Below are 16,457 nucleotides of genomic sequence, written 5' to 3'. Positions count from 1 at the left end.
AGAGCAAGGCAAAGTTAGGCTAATCATGACCTATTCATCTGAGGCACAAAAAAATAAGGGGTCTCATCCAGAAAAATTGGAATATCCTGCAAACTGATGGGATTCTTGGGAAATTGATCCCGTCTGGTCCTGATGTCACCTATAGGAAGAGTGCTTCCCTGAAAGATATCCTGGTACGCAGCCACTTTGAGGATAAATCCCGGATCAAACCATTGATTGCGGGCTTTTTTCCATGCATGAATTGCAAGGCTTGCAAGAATTGCAAAAAAGTTAAAGACTATTTGATACCTGGGAAGAAAGATAGAAGGCCCATTGACAAACTATTGAACTGTAACTCCAACTTTGTGGTATACTGTCTAACCTGCCCTTGCGGGTTGCAGTATGTCGGAAGCACAATACACCCGGCAAAGAAACGTGTATTGGAGCACAAACGAGCTATAACCAATAGGGACAGAACATATCCAGTGGCGAGGCACTTTGCTAACATGCACAAGGCTAGGAGTGATAAGTTAACATACTATTGCCTAGATCAGATCCCACCGGCAGAAAGAGGGGGAGATAGAGTTAAAACACTCAGGCAATTGGAGGCCAAACTCATAGTGGAACTGCGTACCAGGACTCCGGGAGGGCTGAACCAGGAGGAGGAACTGTGGTCATTTATTGGATAAGCAGAATAGAAACATGCACAATGCGCTGTACCTTTAGAGCTGGAACTAATGGGGAAAAGCAAGAGCTATGAATAACCACTTAAAATAGAACAGACAGCAGCAATTTGAGTTTGCTCATCCAGAGCTTTATTTTGATACGATTGGATTATGACATTCTAACCACGATAGTTATATGCCCACTCTATTTAGAGGTCAGCATTATCAGATTAAAATAAACGCATTGGGGCACACTTTTATTAATCGAATAATCAGTGATCAGCTAATTTAGATAGGCCAATGCTATACTGTGACTCATTCTATTTAATGAATTGATTTGATGTTTTCCACTGATTATTTTGTGAAAACGTGGGGTCTAATGGGACATTGCCATTCTGTCTAACAGTAGAGAACATAGTACCAATATGGCTGACAATTCCCCAAAGCAGTATCCGGTCTCTGCAAGACCGTTTTTTATTTTTATTATTGTATTTTTTCTTTGATTGGAATCCCTGTTAACCAATGAAATGATATGGTTAAATTAGAGGCGTGAGCAGGGAATCACTGACATTGACGAAGGCCAGGAGGCTGAAACGCGTTTGTCAGTATCTTTATTGATCGTGTTTGCAACGAATGAAATAAATCAATTTGAATACTGGTTGGAGTGCGCAGCAATCTTTAAACTGTGGCTGGCGTGAATTCGCGAGTTTTCGTCCTCGCGGCTGGGGCACCCGCTGTGCTGAGAGCAGGAAGCTGACGGAGAAACGTGGTGAAAAACAATTTATTTTCCTGCTCCGCTACCGCTACGGAACACGCAACCAACGAATCTGGGGGAACTGTGGAAACAGCCTCACTTGGAAGCGCTAACGGAGACCAAGGAGACTCGCCGAGGGCTGGAGGAATTGGAGACTGGTGAGAGCGTCTCTGAAACACCGACACCCCCGGTGAGTGCAAGCAGCGAGACACGCCGCGGTGCGAGGGACACGCAGACGGGTTCCAGCGGCTGGGTAGAAATCGCTACGGTGAGTTCACCGCTGCCCTTGGCATAAATTGAGCGTAATTGTGGCAGCAACAGCGTTTAGCCAGAGGTACAATTTGCAACTGCAAATTCGAATTAATTAATGCAAACACGATCATGTTCAGCGACGCTGAACGGCTTGAAGCAGCAGAGACAGTCTTTAAAGGGACAGCGCAGAGCTTAAGAACAGAAGGAGAGCATCAATCGAATCAAACGCCAAGTAGTCTGAGAGGTTGGTTTACGAAATTGGAAAGAGCCTATGAAAAAGAGATAAGGAAGTGGTGGGAGGCCACTTCCCTGCAACGATACTTGGATGTTGACAGGAGTCCCAGAGGGTTGAGGATTTATACAGTCCCCTCCTACGAAAACCCAGACCCCAATCTCCTAAGGGAATGGGCGGACTATACTAGAGCTTCAGCTAAGGGGATGGTGGAAATCCTTGTAAAATACGCCAAAAGCGACAGGGCGAGACTGTTGGACGAAATTAAAGAAATAGAAGCAAATATAGCGAAAGATACAGACAAGGAACTTACTGAAACCCTGAGAGCTCGCATGAAAAATCGGCTAGTGGCATATGAGAACGACATAAAAAAACGCAAACAGACCAAGTTCGCACGTGACCAGCAAGACTACGAGAGCGGCAGAGTGATCACTTTCGCTAAAAAGTACGACGCCCCAAGAAGAGCCCTACGAGAGGCGAGAGGTGAAGCAGCCACCACGCAAAGAGATACATCGGAATCGGAAGCGGATCTTTCCGAATCAGAGATACCCAGAAATTCCGGGGGAGCAATGGCTAATACGGACCAGCATTTTCCCGAGGAATATCACCTCATCAAGGAAACATGGCGCAAATTTCCCCAAAAGAGCCGTCCACCGGATCAAAGCGGCGGAAAACAAGGCGAGGAGGGCAGATCAACAAATCAAAACTACGAACCCCGGGTTACAAGGAGCAGACGGGGCGGCAAGAGGAAGTGAAAAATCTCTCTATCATTAACCTCTCAGAAAGGACATTGACACAAGTAGAGAAAACAGTGTTACAGAAGGGGTTGACTTTCTGCCCCACGACTCAATGGGACTATACAACTACGCGCATTGACCTGTACCAATACATCCGCAAGCTCAAGTTACTCAAGATATTTGCGATGCACCCTGGCCCTAAGAAGAAACAGCAAGGAACAGAAGGATCTATCATGGGTAACCTAGTAGGTAGTGATCTGGAAATTTTGACAACAATTCGTGATCTGCACGAATCTGAATCAGTGGAGAGTGCTTTGGACATGCAAAGTAATACTCAGCTTCTGCTAGAGACTGGGATTGAACAGAGTAGTGGGAAAAGTGAGTTCAAACCACGATCTAAATTTATCCCACAGACTCCACACGATGCGATTGATTGCTTCCATGAGGCGGTAATTAAGGACCTAGACAAATTCAGAATGGCAGGTATTACTCCTGGTGGAAGAAGGAAATACAACCTCACGAAAAAACAATGGGAGGCTGTGAAATCCCTCAGAGATGACCCCAGACTGGTGATTAAACAGTCAGACAAAGGGGGAAATGTGGTGATAATGACGAAAGAGCGATACAAGCAGGAAGCCCTTCGCCTACTTGGTGATGCACAAAGCTACAAACTTATCAAGAGAGAGGATTACAGCAAGAGTGTACAGGCCTTTCATGATCTCCTTGAAGAGTGGAACAGCAAGGGAATTCTAGAGATCAATGAATTTCAATACATGAGGGTAGAATGCCCTGTTCTGCCCACATTTTACCACCTTCCAAAGGTCCATAAGGACATCAATGCACCTCCTGGACGCCCAATAGTGTCTTCATTGGGAATCCTTCTAGAAAAAGCCTCCATTTATGTGGACTCTTTCCTATTTCCAATGGTGAAGGACCTCAGTTCGTTCATCTTGGACTCAACTGACTTTATTCGCCAGATTCAAAACATTATTTGCGACAATTAATTACTGCTAATCACATTAGACATGACTAGTCTGTATACCAGCATTAGACATTCGCAAGGATTAGCAGCCCTTGAGTTTTTTCTAAAGACCAGAGCCCTGAAGTTTCAGGAACACAACAAGATGCTATTAGAAATAGCATCATTCTGTCTACACAACATGTTTTTATTTGCAGGGGAACTATACCTGCAGATACAAGGTACCGCGATGGGCACGTGCTTCGCCCCCAGCTATGCGAATTTATTCGTAGGCTGGTGGGAGAAGCACGTGGCCTGGGCGGGCAGGAATGAAATTTGGCTAGATAAGATAGCCCTATGGATAAGGTACATCGATGACCTCTTCATAGTATGGAGAGGTACACGCACAGAGGCAGAAGATTATGTAAGATCCTTGAACGACAACGAGTTCAATTTACAATTCACTAGTAACATCAGTGAAAAGGAGGTAGCATTTTTAGATCTCCTAGTCTTTGTGGCAGATAATAAGTTGTGTACTAAACTATACCGCAAACCCACGGCAGGGAACACTGTTTTGCACTCTTGGAGCCAACACCCCCGAAATTTAATCAACAGTATACCATACGGGGAGCTTTTGAGACTTAAGAGAAACTGCTCCCGACCAGACGACTTCCAAGAAGCCGCCAATGAATCCCTAGATAGATTTAGGGACAGGGGCTACACAAATAAAGTTTTGCAGGAAGCGACAGTCAAGGCTAGCAGTAGAAGCAGGTTAGAATTATTAACCCAAAAGCAAACAGATAAGAAGGAAACGGAAGAAGAGCAAGGCAAAGTTAGGCTAATCATGACCTATTCATCTGAGGCACAAAAAATAAGGGGTCTCATCCAGAAAAATTGGAATATCCTGCAAACTGATGGGATTCTTGGGAAATTGATCCCGTCTGGTCCTGATGTCACCTATAGGAAGAGTGCTTCCCTGAAAGATATCCTGGTACGCAGCCACTTTGAGGATAAATCCCGGATCAAACCATTGATTGCGGGCTTTTTTCCATGCATGAATTGCAAGGCTTGCAAGAATTGCAAAAAAGTTAAAGACTATTTGATACCTGGGAAGAAAGATAGAAGGCCCATTGACAAACTATTGAACTGTAACTCCAGCTTTGTGGTATACTGTCTAACCTGCCCTTGCGGGTTGCAGTATGTCGGAAGCACAATACACCCGGCAAAGAAACGTGTATTGGAGCACAAACGAGCCATAACCAATAGGGACAGAACATATCCAGTGGCGAGGCACTTTGCTAACATGCACGAGGCTAGGAGTGATAAGTTAACATACTATTGCCTAGATCAGATCCCACCGGCAGAAAGAGGGGGAGATAGAGTTAAAACACTCAGGCAATTGGAGGCCAAACTCATAGTGGAACTGCGTACCAGGACTCCGGGAGGGCTGAACCAGGAGGAGGAACTGTGGTCATTTATTGGATAAGCAGAATAGAAACATGCACAATGCGCTGTACCTTTAGAGCTGGAACTAATGGGGAAAAGCAAGAGCTATGAATAACAACTTAAAATAGAACAGACAGCAGCAATTTGAGTTTGCTCATCCAGAGCTTTATTTTGATACGATTGGATTATGACATTCTAACCACGATAGTTATATGCCCACTCTATTTAGAGGTCAGCATTATCAGATTAAAATAAACGCATTGGGGCACACTTTTATTAATCGAATAATCAGTGATCAGCTAATTTAGATAGGCCAATGCTATACTGTGACTCATTCTATTTAATGAATTGATTTGATGTTTTCCACTGATTATTTTGTGAAAACGTGGGGTCTAATGGGACATTGCCATTCTGTCTAACAGTAGAGAACATAGTACCAATATGGCTGACAATTCCCCAAAGCAGTATCCGGTCTCTGCAAGACCGTTTTTTATTTTCATTATTGTATTTTTTCTTTGATTGGAATCCCTGTTAACCAATGAAATGATATGGTTAAATAAGATGCGTGAGCAGGGAATCACTGACATTGACGAAGGCCAGGAGGCTGAAACGCGTTTGTCAGTAACTTTATTGATCGTGTTTGCAACGAATGAAATAAAACAATTTGAATACTGGTTGGAGTGCGCAGCAATCTTTAAACTGTGGCTGGCGTGAATTCGCGAGTTTTCGTCCTCGCGGCTGGGGCACCCGGTGTGCTGAGAGCAGGAAGCTGACGGAGAAACGTGGTGAAAAAAAAAATATATATATATGCACACACACACGTGTGTAAGTTTGCATATAATTTACTGAAAATAACGGCAATAAAAATGTTAATTTGCAATGTGGAAACAAAAATAATTCGAAATTAGTCTGTTGTGGTTATGTTCATTGCCACCCTCACACCCTAAATCCTTGCCTAATTTTGGTAGTTTGACCATGGGATTGTTAAAATTGTGGTGACTAGTCATACTGTTAACTGTTTCAGTTGTGTTCATTAGATCTTGCCTGCTGACAGAGCATGCGCTTTCGCTCCCAGAGGTATTGTTTCCAATAAAGGACTCTGAGCCCACAGATTGCTTATCATTGTTGGCATTCATTGTCACTCTTCTTGACTGCTTCTTACACCTCCCACCTGCCCCTTCTGCATTCTGCTTCTTCCCCCTCCCACCCGCCCCTTCTGTGCGCTGCTTCTTCCCCCTCCCACCCGCCCCTTCTGCGCGCTGCTTCTTCCCCCTCCCACCCGCCCCTTCTGCGCGCTGCTTCTTCCCCCTCCCACCCGCCCCTTCTGCGTGCTGCTTCTTCCCCCTCCCACCCACCCCTTGTGCGTGCTGCTTCTTCCCCCTCCCACCCGCCCCTTCTGCTCGCTGCTTCTTCCCCCTCCCACCCGCCCCTTCTGCGCGCTGCTTCTTCCCCCTCCCACCCGCCCCTTCTGCGCGCTGCTTCTTCCCCCTCCCACCCGCCCCTTCTGTGCGCTGCTTCTTCCCCCTCCCACCCGCCCCTCCTGCGCGTTGCTTCTTACCCCTCCCACCCGCCCCTCCTGCGCGTTGCTTCTTACCCCTCCCACCCGCCCCTCCTGCGTGCTGCTTCTTCCCCCTCCCACCCGCCCCTCCTGCGTGCTGCTTCTTCCCCCTCCCACCCGCCCCTCCTGCGTGCTGCTTCTTCCCCCTCCCACCCGCCCCTCCTGCGTGCTGCTTCTTCCCCCTCCCACCCGCCCCTCCTGCGTGCTGCTCCTTCCCCCTCCCACCCGCCCCTCCTGCGTGCTGCTTCTTCACCCGCCCACCCTGGGCGCTGCTTCTTCCCCCTCCCACCCCTTCTGCACGCTGCTTCTTCCCCCTCCCACCCAACCCTTCTGTGCGCTGCTTCTTGCCCCTCCTGCGCGCTGCTTCTTCCCCCTCCCACCCGCCCCTCCTGCGCGCTGCTTCTTCCCCCTCCCACCCGCCCCTCCTGCGCGCTGCTTCTTCCCCCTCCCACCCGCCCCTCCTGCGCGCTGCTTCTTCCCCCTCCCACCCGCCCCTCCTGCGCGCTGCTTCTTCCCCCTCCCACCCGCCCCTCCTGCGCGTTGCTTCTTCCCCCTCCCACTCGCCCCTCCTGCGCGCTGCTTCTTCCCCCTCCCACCCACCCACCCTGCGCGCTGCTTCTTCGCCCTCCCACCTGCCCCTCCTGTGCGCTGATTCTTCGACCACCCTCCCGGCCCTTCTGCGCACAGCTTCTTCCCCCTCCCACCAGCCCCTTCTGCGCGCAGCTTCTTCACCCTCCCACCCGCCCCTTCTGTGCGCTGCTTCTTCCCCCTCCCACCCACCCCTTCTGCACGCTGCTTCTTCACCCTCCCACCCGCCCCTTCTGCACGCTGCTTCTTCACCCTCCCACCCGCCCCTTCTGCACGCTGCTTCTTCACCCTCCCACCCGCCCCTTCTGCACGCTGCTTCTTCCCCTTCTGCACGCTGCTCTCGGACTCCTCAACCACCCCGTCTACTTTTTCCCCCTCCCACCCAACCCTTCTGTGCGCTGCTTCTTGCCCCTCCTGCGCGCTGCTTCTTCCCCCTCCCACCCGCCCCTCCTGCGCGCTGCTTCTTCCCCCTCCCACCCGCCCCTCCTGCGCGCTGCTTCTTCGCCCTCCCACCTGCCCCTCCTGTGCGCTGATTCTTCGACCACCCTCCCGGCCCTTCTGCGCGCAGCTTCTTCCCCCTCCCTCCTGCCCCTTCTGCGCGCTACTTCTTCCCCCTCCCACCCGCCCCTTTTCCGTGCTGCTTCTTCCCCCTCCCACCCGCCCCTTTTCCGTGCTGCTTCTTCCCCCTCCCACCCGCCCCTTTTCCGTACTGCTTCTTCCACCTCCCACCCGCCCCTTTTCCGTGCTGCTTCTTCCCCCTCCCACCCGCCCCTTTTCCGTGCTGCTTCTTCCCCCTCCCACCCGCCCCTTTTCCGTGCTGCTTCTTCCCCCTCCCACCCGCCCCTTTTCCGTGTTGCTTCTTCCCCCTCCCACCCGCCCCTTTTCCGTGTTGTTTCTTCCCGCTCCCACCCGCCCCTTTTCCGTGTTGCTTCTTCCCCCTCCCACCGCCCCTTTTCCGTGTTGCTTCTTCCCCCTCCCACCTGCCCCTTTTCCGTGTTGCTTCTTCCCCCTCCCACCGCCCCTTTTCCACGCTGCTTCCCCCTCCCACCCGCCCCTTTTCCACGCTGCTTCCCCCCCTCCCACCCGCCCCTTTTCCACGCTGCTTCCCCCCTCCCACCCGCCCCTTTTCCACGCTGCTTCCCCCTCCCACCCGCCCCTTTTCCACGCTGCTTCCCCCCTCCCACCCGCCCCTTTTCCACGCTGCTTCCCCCCTCCCACCCGCCCCTTTTCCACGCTGCTTCCCCCCTCCCACCCGCCCCTTTTCCACGCTGCTTCCCCCCTCCCACCCGCCCCTTTTCCACGCTGCTTCCCCCCTCCCACCCGCCCCTTTTCCACGCTGCTTCCCCCCTCCCACCCGCCCCTTTTCCACGCTGCTTCCCCCCTCCGACCCGCCCCTTTTCCATGCTGCTTCCCACCTCCCACCCGCCCCTTTTCCATGCTGCTTCCCACCTCCCACCCGCCCCTTTTCCATGCTGCTTCCCACCTCCCACCCGCCCCTTTTCAACGCTGCTTCCCACCTCCCACCCGCCCCTTTTCAACGCTGCTTCCCCCCTCCCACCCGCCCCTTTTCAACGCTGCTTCCCCCCTCCCACCCGCCCCTTTTCAACGCTGCTTCCCCCCCTCCCACCCGCCCCTTTTCCACGCTGCTTCCCCCCCTCCCACCCGCCCCTTTTCCACGCTGCTTCCCCCCCTCCCACCCGCCCCTTTTCCACGCTGCTTCCCCCCCTCCCACCCACCCCTTTTCCACGCTGCTTCCCCCCCTCCCACCCACCCCTTTTCCACGCTGCTTCCCCCCCTCCCACCCACCCCTTTTCCACGCTGCTTCCCCCCCTCCCACCCACCCCTATTCCACGCTGCTTCCCCCCCTCCCACCCACCCCTTTTCCACGCTGCTTCCCCCCCTCCCACCCACCCCTTTTCCACGCTGCTTCCCCCCCTCCCACCCACCCCTTCTCCATGCTGCTTCTTCCTCCTCCCTCCCACCGCCCCTTGCAAAGCATGGCTAAAGGGCATGGGCAAAGCCAATAGCTCTTGTATGCTTGTTTTCATAGCACAGTTGAACCATAGCATCGTGCCGCCTAAGTTCTTAGAGTCAGTCCTTTGGATTGTGTTGTTGAGCAGCTTTTTACAGCCTTAATGTGTTTCTTGTTTTACATTTCTTCCAAAGCTGAAATTGTGGTTAGGAAATTGCCTGCCTTCCAGGAGAATAATTGAGATCAACTCTAAATGGCATAGGCCTTAATTCTCAGCCTTAAGCTGACTGATTTCTTGAACCTAGCACCATTTTGCTAATTTTTGGGGGGAGGGTGGGGGGGGCCAAGCACATTTTCCTCAACTCTTGGAGAGCATTTCAGTAGCCCCTAACTAAGTAGCCTATTCTAAAAACTCCTGGTGGCTCACAGTTGAGAGTAGTGCCTTGGATATTTCCATGGTGGTTTTTTCACCGCCTCCCACTGTACAGTCCTCAAATGCATTCTTCTTTGCATTTTAGCTGGACCGTGGGTTTTAATATTGCCTATAATAACGCCTGCAATTTTCAAAGTTCTTAGATCTAACCATAATGTTTTTTATTGTAACTTTTCTCGCAATTTGTTGAATTTATGCTAGAATCTTTCAGGAAACTCATGAAGACCTCAATCTTTCTGCAGTTCAGGGGTTTAATTATTTATCTTTAATCTTCATAACGTACAGCACACATTTCCTGTGGCAGCACAAGGCCTTTCCATCCGCTTGGAATGAGCACTGGTGTACTCTGCGGAAGTTGTTCCTAGCACATCCCGCATCAAGGGCAATTTTTTTAGGTCTTTTGCCTTCCAGATGGGCCAGGTTGTCTCATCGCAGAAGACCTTTTTGTGGACATACTGCCGGTACTGCTTAGCTTTGTTTGGCTTTTGTCACTTTCATTTGCTTACTTTTTATGCAATGACGTGCTTTCCTCTTCTTGTGTTTATCCCTCCAATAGAGCATGCTTTCTTTGCCATCCTTTTCATTGAGTGACGTGTATCACTCCAATGTTTTCCGGCTCTCACCCATGTGTTTTTATCTGCTATATCACCTAATACCCGCATCTCCACTCTCCATGTGGCTCTCTACCTTGTGTGCTGCTCGCTTTCTTTCGTGTGCTTCTCCCCCACCAAACTCCCCCAACCCCTTTGCTCCCATTTGCTCTTTTTCCCCTGTGCTTTGCTCCACCCTACTGTCGCTGTCTCCCTTGTGTGCTCTTTTTACCTTCATTTTCCTAGATTAATTTGTATTTAATCACTCACCCACTCTCTGACCTTCTCCCCGCCTCCTCCCACCTATTCCTCAGTTTCGGTCCTACCCCTGCATTCCTTTCTTTTATAGTTTCATTTTTGGAAGGGCCAGTCAGTAAATTGCTGCTGGCCACTCTCCCTTAAAAAAGAAAAAGAAAGTGCTTTTGCGCTAGTGAAAAGTAATTTTTCTATTGAACTAAACCCCCTTGTGGTGCTCACTGGTGTGATGACGCATGCATGCGCCAACAAAATGACAACTGCACGCACCATCGCACCTTTTTAGGTCGAGCCTATCGCAGCTCGCATGCGCTTCTCTATGGGAGGGTTCTTGAGAGCACTCCAAACTTCTCTGTGTCTGTTTGGCAACTCCCACACATTGGCAGGGCTGGTTTTAGGGCATTGCGACAGGTGTGGCCGCACTGGGTGCTGGCCTGTGGAGGGGGGTGCTGACCTCAGGGGAGGTACTGTGTTTAGCAATAACTTATGATTGGAGAGATGAGTGGCACTTTTGCCTGGTGGCAGTGAGAGAATTCCAAGAGGAGGTCATGGGGATGGGGATGCCAAAAATGATGGTCGCACAGGGCGCCACCGGCGCTAAAGCCAGCCCTGCACATTGGATCACATTGGATTGGCCTTTGCCTGTGTCTTTCAATAATGAAAGCGCGCAATTGGCCAAAGGTGGGTGCATGTCCCACCTCCTCTCGAATGTGTCACTCCCACAGCGTTTTGCTCTTGGGAGCGAGCAGCGACGTGCAGGCTGGCAGCTGCATTCCTGTGCCTGCCCCCCCACCATTTCTCATGCGCTGCTGTTTTTAATTAGAAGCTTGCGCGCCATTTGCACCCCCTCCCACTCTGGCAGATGCATTCCTGTGCCCGCCCCACCATTTGTCTTGAGCTGCTGTTTTTGCAAGCAGCTTGCGCGCCATTTGCACCCCCTCCCACTCTTCTTTGTTTTTTCTTATTAGCAGCCGACTGGTTTCACTTTAGGGACCGCGGACCAGGCTCGTTGAAAGTGAAAATTTAATTGTAGAAAAAACACCACAAATGTTAAAAAGTTGGCAAGTTAAACATACATGCCTTTTTTTATTCCCACAGTGTGACCAATCTGCCTCACATCCTTCTGAGGTATACAGACAGCTTAGTGGGTTAATGCGTGCACCGCCAATACTTTTGTATAGCATGCTGGCCAGAGGATTGTTTTTTTAGGTAGGCCAATCTGCCTCTCCATCGTTCTGAGGTATGCAGACGGCTTAGTGGGTTAATGCATGCACGGCAGAAACATTTGTATAGCATTCGGACCACAGGATTGTAGTATTCATTAATACCAGTGCGTCTTCGCCTCATGTTGCTGTTGTCGAGGTAGAGCAGCAGCATTTTCACGCCTTTATTATATTTAGGTCACCCTTCGGGGGCCGCTTCTTTAAACAGTGAGAAACGGCTCAGGGACTCGGCGCAGCTGCCAAGTAAAGTACACCGCTGCACTCTAATACACCCTGTGGGGAAGTGCGCCCGGATCCCATGAAGGCCAAGGCATGGGGAAAGATCTTGAAGATATAGGCAACTTAGTGGGTTAATGCGTGCACCGCCGAAACTTTTGTATTACATGCTGGCCACAGTATTATTTGTTAGGTAGGCCAATCTGCCTCTCGTCCTTCTAAGGTATTCAAACAGTTTAGTGGGTTAATGCATGCACAGCAGAAACACCGCTGCACTCTAATACACCCTGTGGGGAAGTGCGCCCGGGTCCCATGTCAGCATGCTGCAGACTTCTGTGCTGCACAGCTTAAAGCCATAGGCAAAGTCAATATCTCTGGTTTAACACTTATAAGGTCCCAAATGCAAGACCTATTGGCTATGCCAATGCTTGTTCATTTTATTTTGGCTAATGCTGCCCAGCATTGGCAAACGGCATTAGCAAATCCAGTAGGTCCAAAAGGCGTGATCTGTCAGTTTTGCCAATACTTATCTCTGATTTGCAGGACAGTGTTTGAAGATAACTGGAAGTCTGCATTTTGCAAGTAGTTTTGATTCCCAAACATCCAATCAGCTTCTTTCTGTGACAAAGTTCTCTCAGGTTGTCATTGAAGTAGTATTTATTTTTTAAGTGACAGCAAACCTATTGTTTCTTTAAAGGACACCAGGCCTACCACCACATTTGGCAAAGCAAACACATAATGGAGTCCAAAGCACATGTCACGTTTGGTGGCATTCTTTTTAGTCACTATTGCACCGCGCTAACTCAAAATATAAAATAATGGGAGTTTTGCATTTAGCCCTACAATCCTTCCAAGAGTGAATCTACTTACAACACTTAAACTCATGGTCAGTGCAAACTAAAGTTCATAAGTTTTTAGTTTTTTTGTTTTCACGCTGATTTGTTAAACGATTTAAAAGGTATTAGCCAAACAAAACGATGTACATTATCATAACTAAAGAGGAGGTAATGGATTGGTGCATTAGAATGGATAAAGCAACTTGTAAGGTGAGGGCTAGCCACAGAAATTGGAGAAGATTTGGGTTTGATGAAGAGCGGCATAAGGCAATTGCACTAGCTGGAATTGCAGCAAGACTCTTAGAAACTGACTTGATATTGGCAGAGGCAGGTGTATTGTAATGCAACATTTTGGAAAGGGAAGTTATATTGCCAGATCTAATAGTATTGTGTGGAACAGCCACTTATCTGTGCAATGTAATGCCAAATATTTGTAGTTTGTTTTATTTTTCTTTGATAAAACCATTAAACTGAAAAAAGTTTTAGGAATAGAATGTCATTGGTGATCTAGTGTCACCAGTGAATTCATTGATTGAGATTTTTAGATCATTGGAGGGAGGTATTGTTTGCCACTCACCAGAATTTGGATCATAAATCTACTCTACGTAACTTTTTTGTAACTTACTTTCGGCGCATTCGTATGATATTGTTTTATAACCAACATTATTTTCTGATTTTAGTAAACAACCATAGCGGTTCCTTGTTTAAACAAAAAAAGTTATGACATATGTTGTTCCATAGTCAAAGGCGGTCAGCAGCAATTAAACGAGAAAGGGCACGGCCTTCGGGCGCTTCCTTAACCTGTCCCAAAAGAGTTTTACACAACCATTGGCTTTGCACGACATGGAGTGCGTAGAGTGGCCCTTGCCTTTGCTTTTACAGCCATTCCCAGAACCTGTTGTGCATGGCCTTCTGGGAAGTAGCATGCTCTCTGGGAGAACTTGAAGAAATGTTTGCGAAAGTGCAAACTTGCATGTAGGGAGGGGGGACTCAAATCATTTAACCATGAATCCTGTTACAGCAAACCAAATCGATTGTCACTAAAGGTATATCTTCATGACAGATTTGGCGTATAAGTGTTAAGCTGTTATTTTTTGTAATAGGAAACAGATATCCACTTGTGAAATTCTAGTTTTGGATCAATCAATAACTTTGCCCCCTTCCCCAAATTAACCAATCAGCATGAAATTTGAGTAGGAGGATCTTGTTGACTGGACAAAGAGACTGCCAAAGTTCATACAGATTCGTGATCTGCATCAAAGTTAGGAATCCGATTAGACACAGACAGACATAAAATACATTTGGAGCTTATCTGCATTTCTGTTGTAACCTAAATGTCTTACAAACTATCTTACGGATTTATGCCAAGTCAAAAGTTGCCCAGGGGTGATTAAAATTCGATCTCCAGGTTACCTTGGTGCACTATCGTTCAGCAGTTGTTGCTACAGCCGAAGGCAACAATTCCCTTGGGACTTAAAATTGCAAAAATTGAAAATGCTAATTTTGGATCGCCTGAATATAATTTTGCCTCTCCTCGACCATTCCATAAAAAAATCTGAAACTAGGAAACATAATCGCAGGGATCAGGTGTCTGCTAAATATAGACCATATTCGTCAAAGCTCAAATTGTTGCAACGCTGGCAGGTTTCCAAAATGCAAGTCTGCTCTGGATTCAACAGTTCAGCCATTAAGTTGCACATACACGTGTATACAGTACATTCAGTGTGCGTGGTTACCGGAGTGCTACTGAAGAACTGTGTGATACAATCTGGCTTTGTATGAACATTTCGCTCAGTATTTTTTTTGTTTTTGTTCTTTGTAGATTAACTTTAAAAAGTCTTAAATTAGCTGGAGGCAGTAAACTCCCATGCTAAGTCGAGGAAATGGCAATTCCGGTTTACAAAAACATAAAATTGTAAGGGGTATAGTGTCTTAGTGCAGTTTGCAGGAAGCTTGGTGGTGGAAGAAGTGGCCTTGGGGTCTGAGACTTGGGGAAGCTTGGTGGTGGAAGAAGTGGCCTTGGAGTCTGAGACTTGGGGAAGCTTGGTGGTGGAAGAAGTGGCCTTGGAGTCTGAGACTTGGAGTGTCAGAGGAAGTCCATCTGATCTTAAGTCACAGAAGGATGAGACCCACTCCCACCTTCAATAACACGTCTGTGCCATTGCATACACAGTATATATGTGAGGAGTCAGGAGATTGCTGTGGACATACAGGAATTGGTATAAATAGCAGAAGGGGAAAAAAGGACTCAAGAGGAACGAATAAACAGATGGAAAACAGGAAAGTGAGGTTAGAGTTTGAAGAAAATTTGTGAAGAAATGGGGAGCTGTGGAATGGGGCAGGATGAGCGTTCGCCTTGACAAGTACAATCCCTTTAAATGTATATACTTAAAAAAGACGTATTTTCTTCCTTCTGTGTATACAGAGACCGGTGATGGCGCAGGCAGGGTCCACAATGAGCAGCCAAATTTGATTATTATGGAGCTGCTGACCAGGAGGATATAGAGGGTGGGTCCCGCCGTTCTGTAGTACACAATCAAGTGCTGAGGTCTTGAGAAGAGAGGGGATAAGGCATGCATGCGCAGTATCACAGGTAGTCCTGCGCTTTGGATTGAAAACGGACCATGCATCTGCGGGGCACAGGTGCAGCAGTTGAGGGTAAAGGAGCCTGCTGTGCAGCACCTGGAAGCATCGTATGCTTGTTCCAGCAGTGTGCAGGGACTATAGTTGCTGTGAAGGCATCACATGTTTCTGCAGTGCATTGCATGTGAAAGCCTCTCATTCTCCTACAGTGTATAGGAAATATGCTGCATCTGAATGCGGCACATGTTCATTCGCTGTACAGCTCCCGCAACTGCGGCCAAACGTAGTTATCCATTTTTCTTCAGTGCATATGCACTGCAGGTATGTACAAAGACAAAACATGAGTTGCATTGCATTTCAGTTGATGATGTTCAAACACTAGCTTTAATTGGTGCTTCTGTAGGATATAATGTGTGAAAATCCCTGTGCTTAATTTGTAAAAGAAAGAGTGCCGTTAACAACTCCTAGACAACGTCAGTCCTCCATGCCTTGATTTCCTACTTACTAAGAGCAGTAGAGTTTGCTGCAACAAGAATGCACTGCCCACCTTACCACTAGTTGATGACATGTCAGACTTTGAGGTAAGCACCAGTTGTGCCCATCATAGAGTTTCAGTGCCACGGCTGACTAAGTTGTAAGCAGGGCAAGTAAACGTGAAAGGAACATTTTGGGGGCTGTGGCCCGAAAGCTGTATGAACAGAAATTGATAAAGCAAATTGTTTACGCGTTTGTGTAGAAAAGAGATTTTATCAAGCTCTAACCAACACAGCACTAAAGCATAAACAGCAGCAATCCAAGTACCCCAACAGATGCAAACACATCACAGACTGCAGCAGCAAAGTAGGTTTCATTCACGCACAGAACAAGTAGCAAGCTTCCCTTGTCCTGGAGCATGTTTGAGAGTATTACATGTTCCCAGAGTAGGAAAACAAAACGAGGAGGACTAGGGAAGGGCCAACAGAATGTTGAGATGAACAGGGAGTGATGCAGAAGAAAAGGAAGTCTGTTTTATAAATGGTGAGTGCATACATTGTTGCTAAGGCCTTTTCTGAAGTACTTTGTCCATAACAGGTGGGATCCTGTAGAATGGTGTGTCCATTTCTCAATGTCTGACCTGGAGGATCGCTGCTGCCTTTTAAAACCGCATCTGTCCGGTGATCGTGGCCACTCATTGAGTATT

General features: G+C 48.4%; 1 protein-coding gene across 12 annotated transcripts in view; it reads left to right on the top strand.

The window, feature by feature from the left end:
- Positions 1–16,457, top strand: part of PPP3CA (protein phosphatase 3 catalytic subunit alpha) — a 617,342-nt gene that overhangs the window by 468,554 nt on the left and 132,331 nt on the right. The window lies entirely within an intron of this gene.

Source organism: Triturus cristatus, chromosome 2_1 (genome assembly GCF_964204655.1).
Source record: "Triturus cristatus chromosome 2_1, aTriCri1.1, whole genome shotgun sequence".
NCBI lineage: Eukaryota > Metazoa > Chordata > Amphibia > Caudata > Salamandridae > Triturus > Triturus cristatus.
Note: the sequence above shows the minus strand (reverse complement) of the source record. Positions and strands in the feature narration are given on the sequence as shown.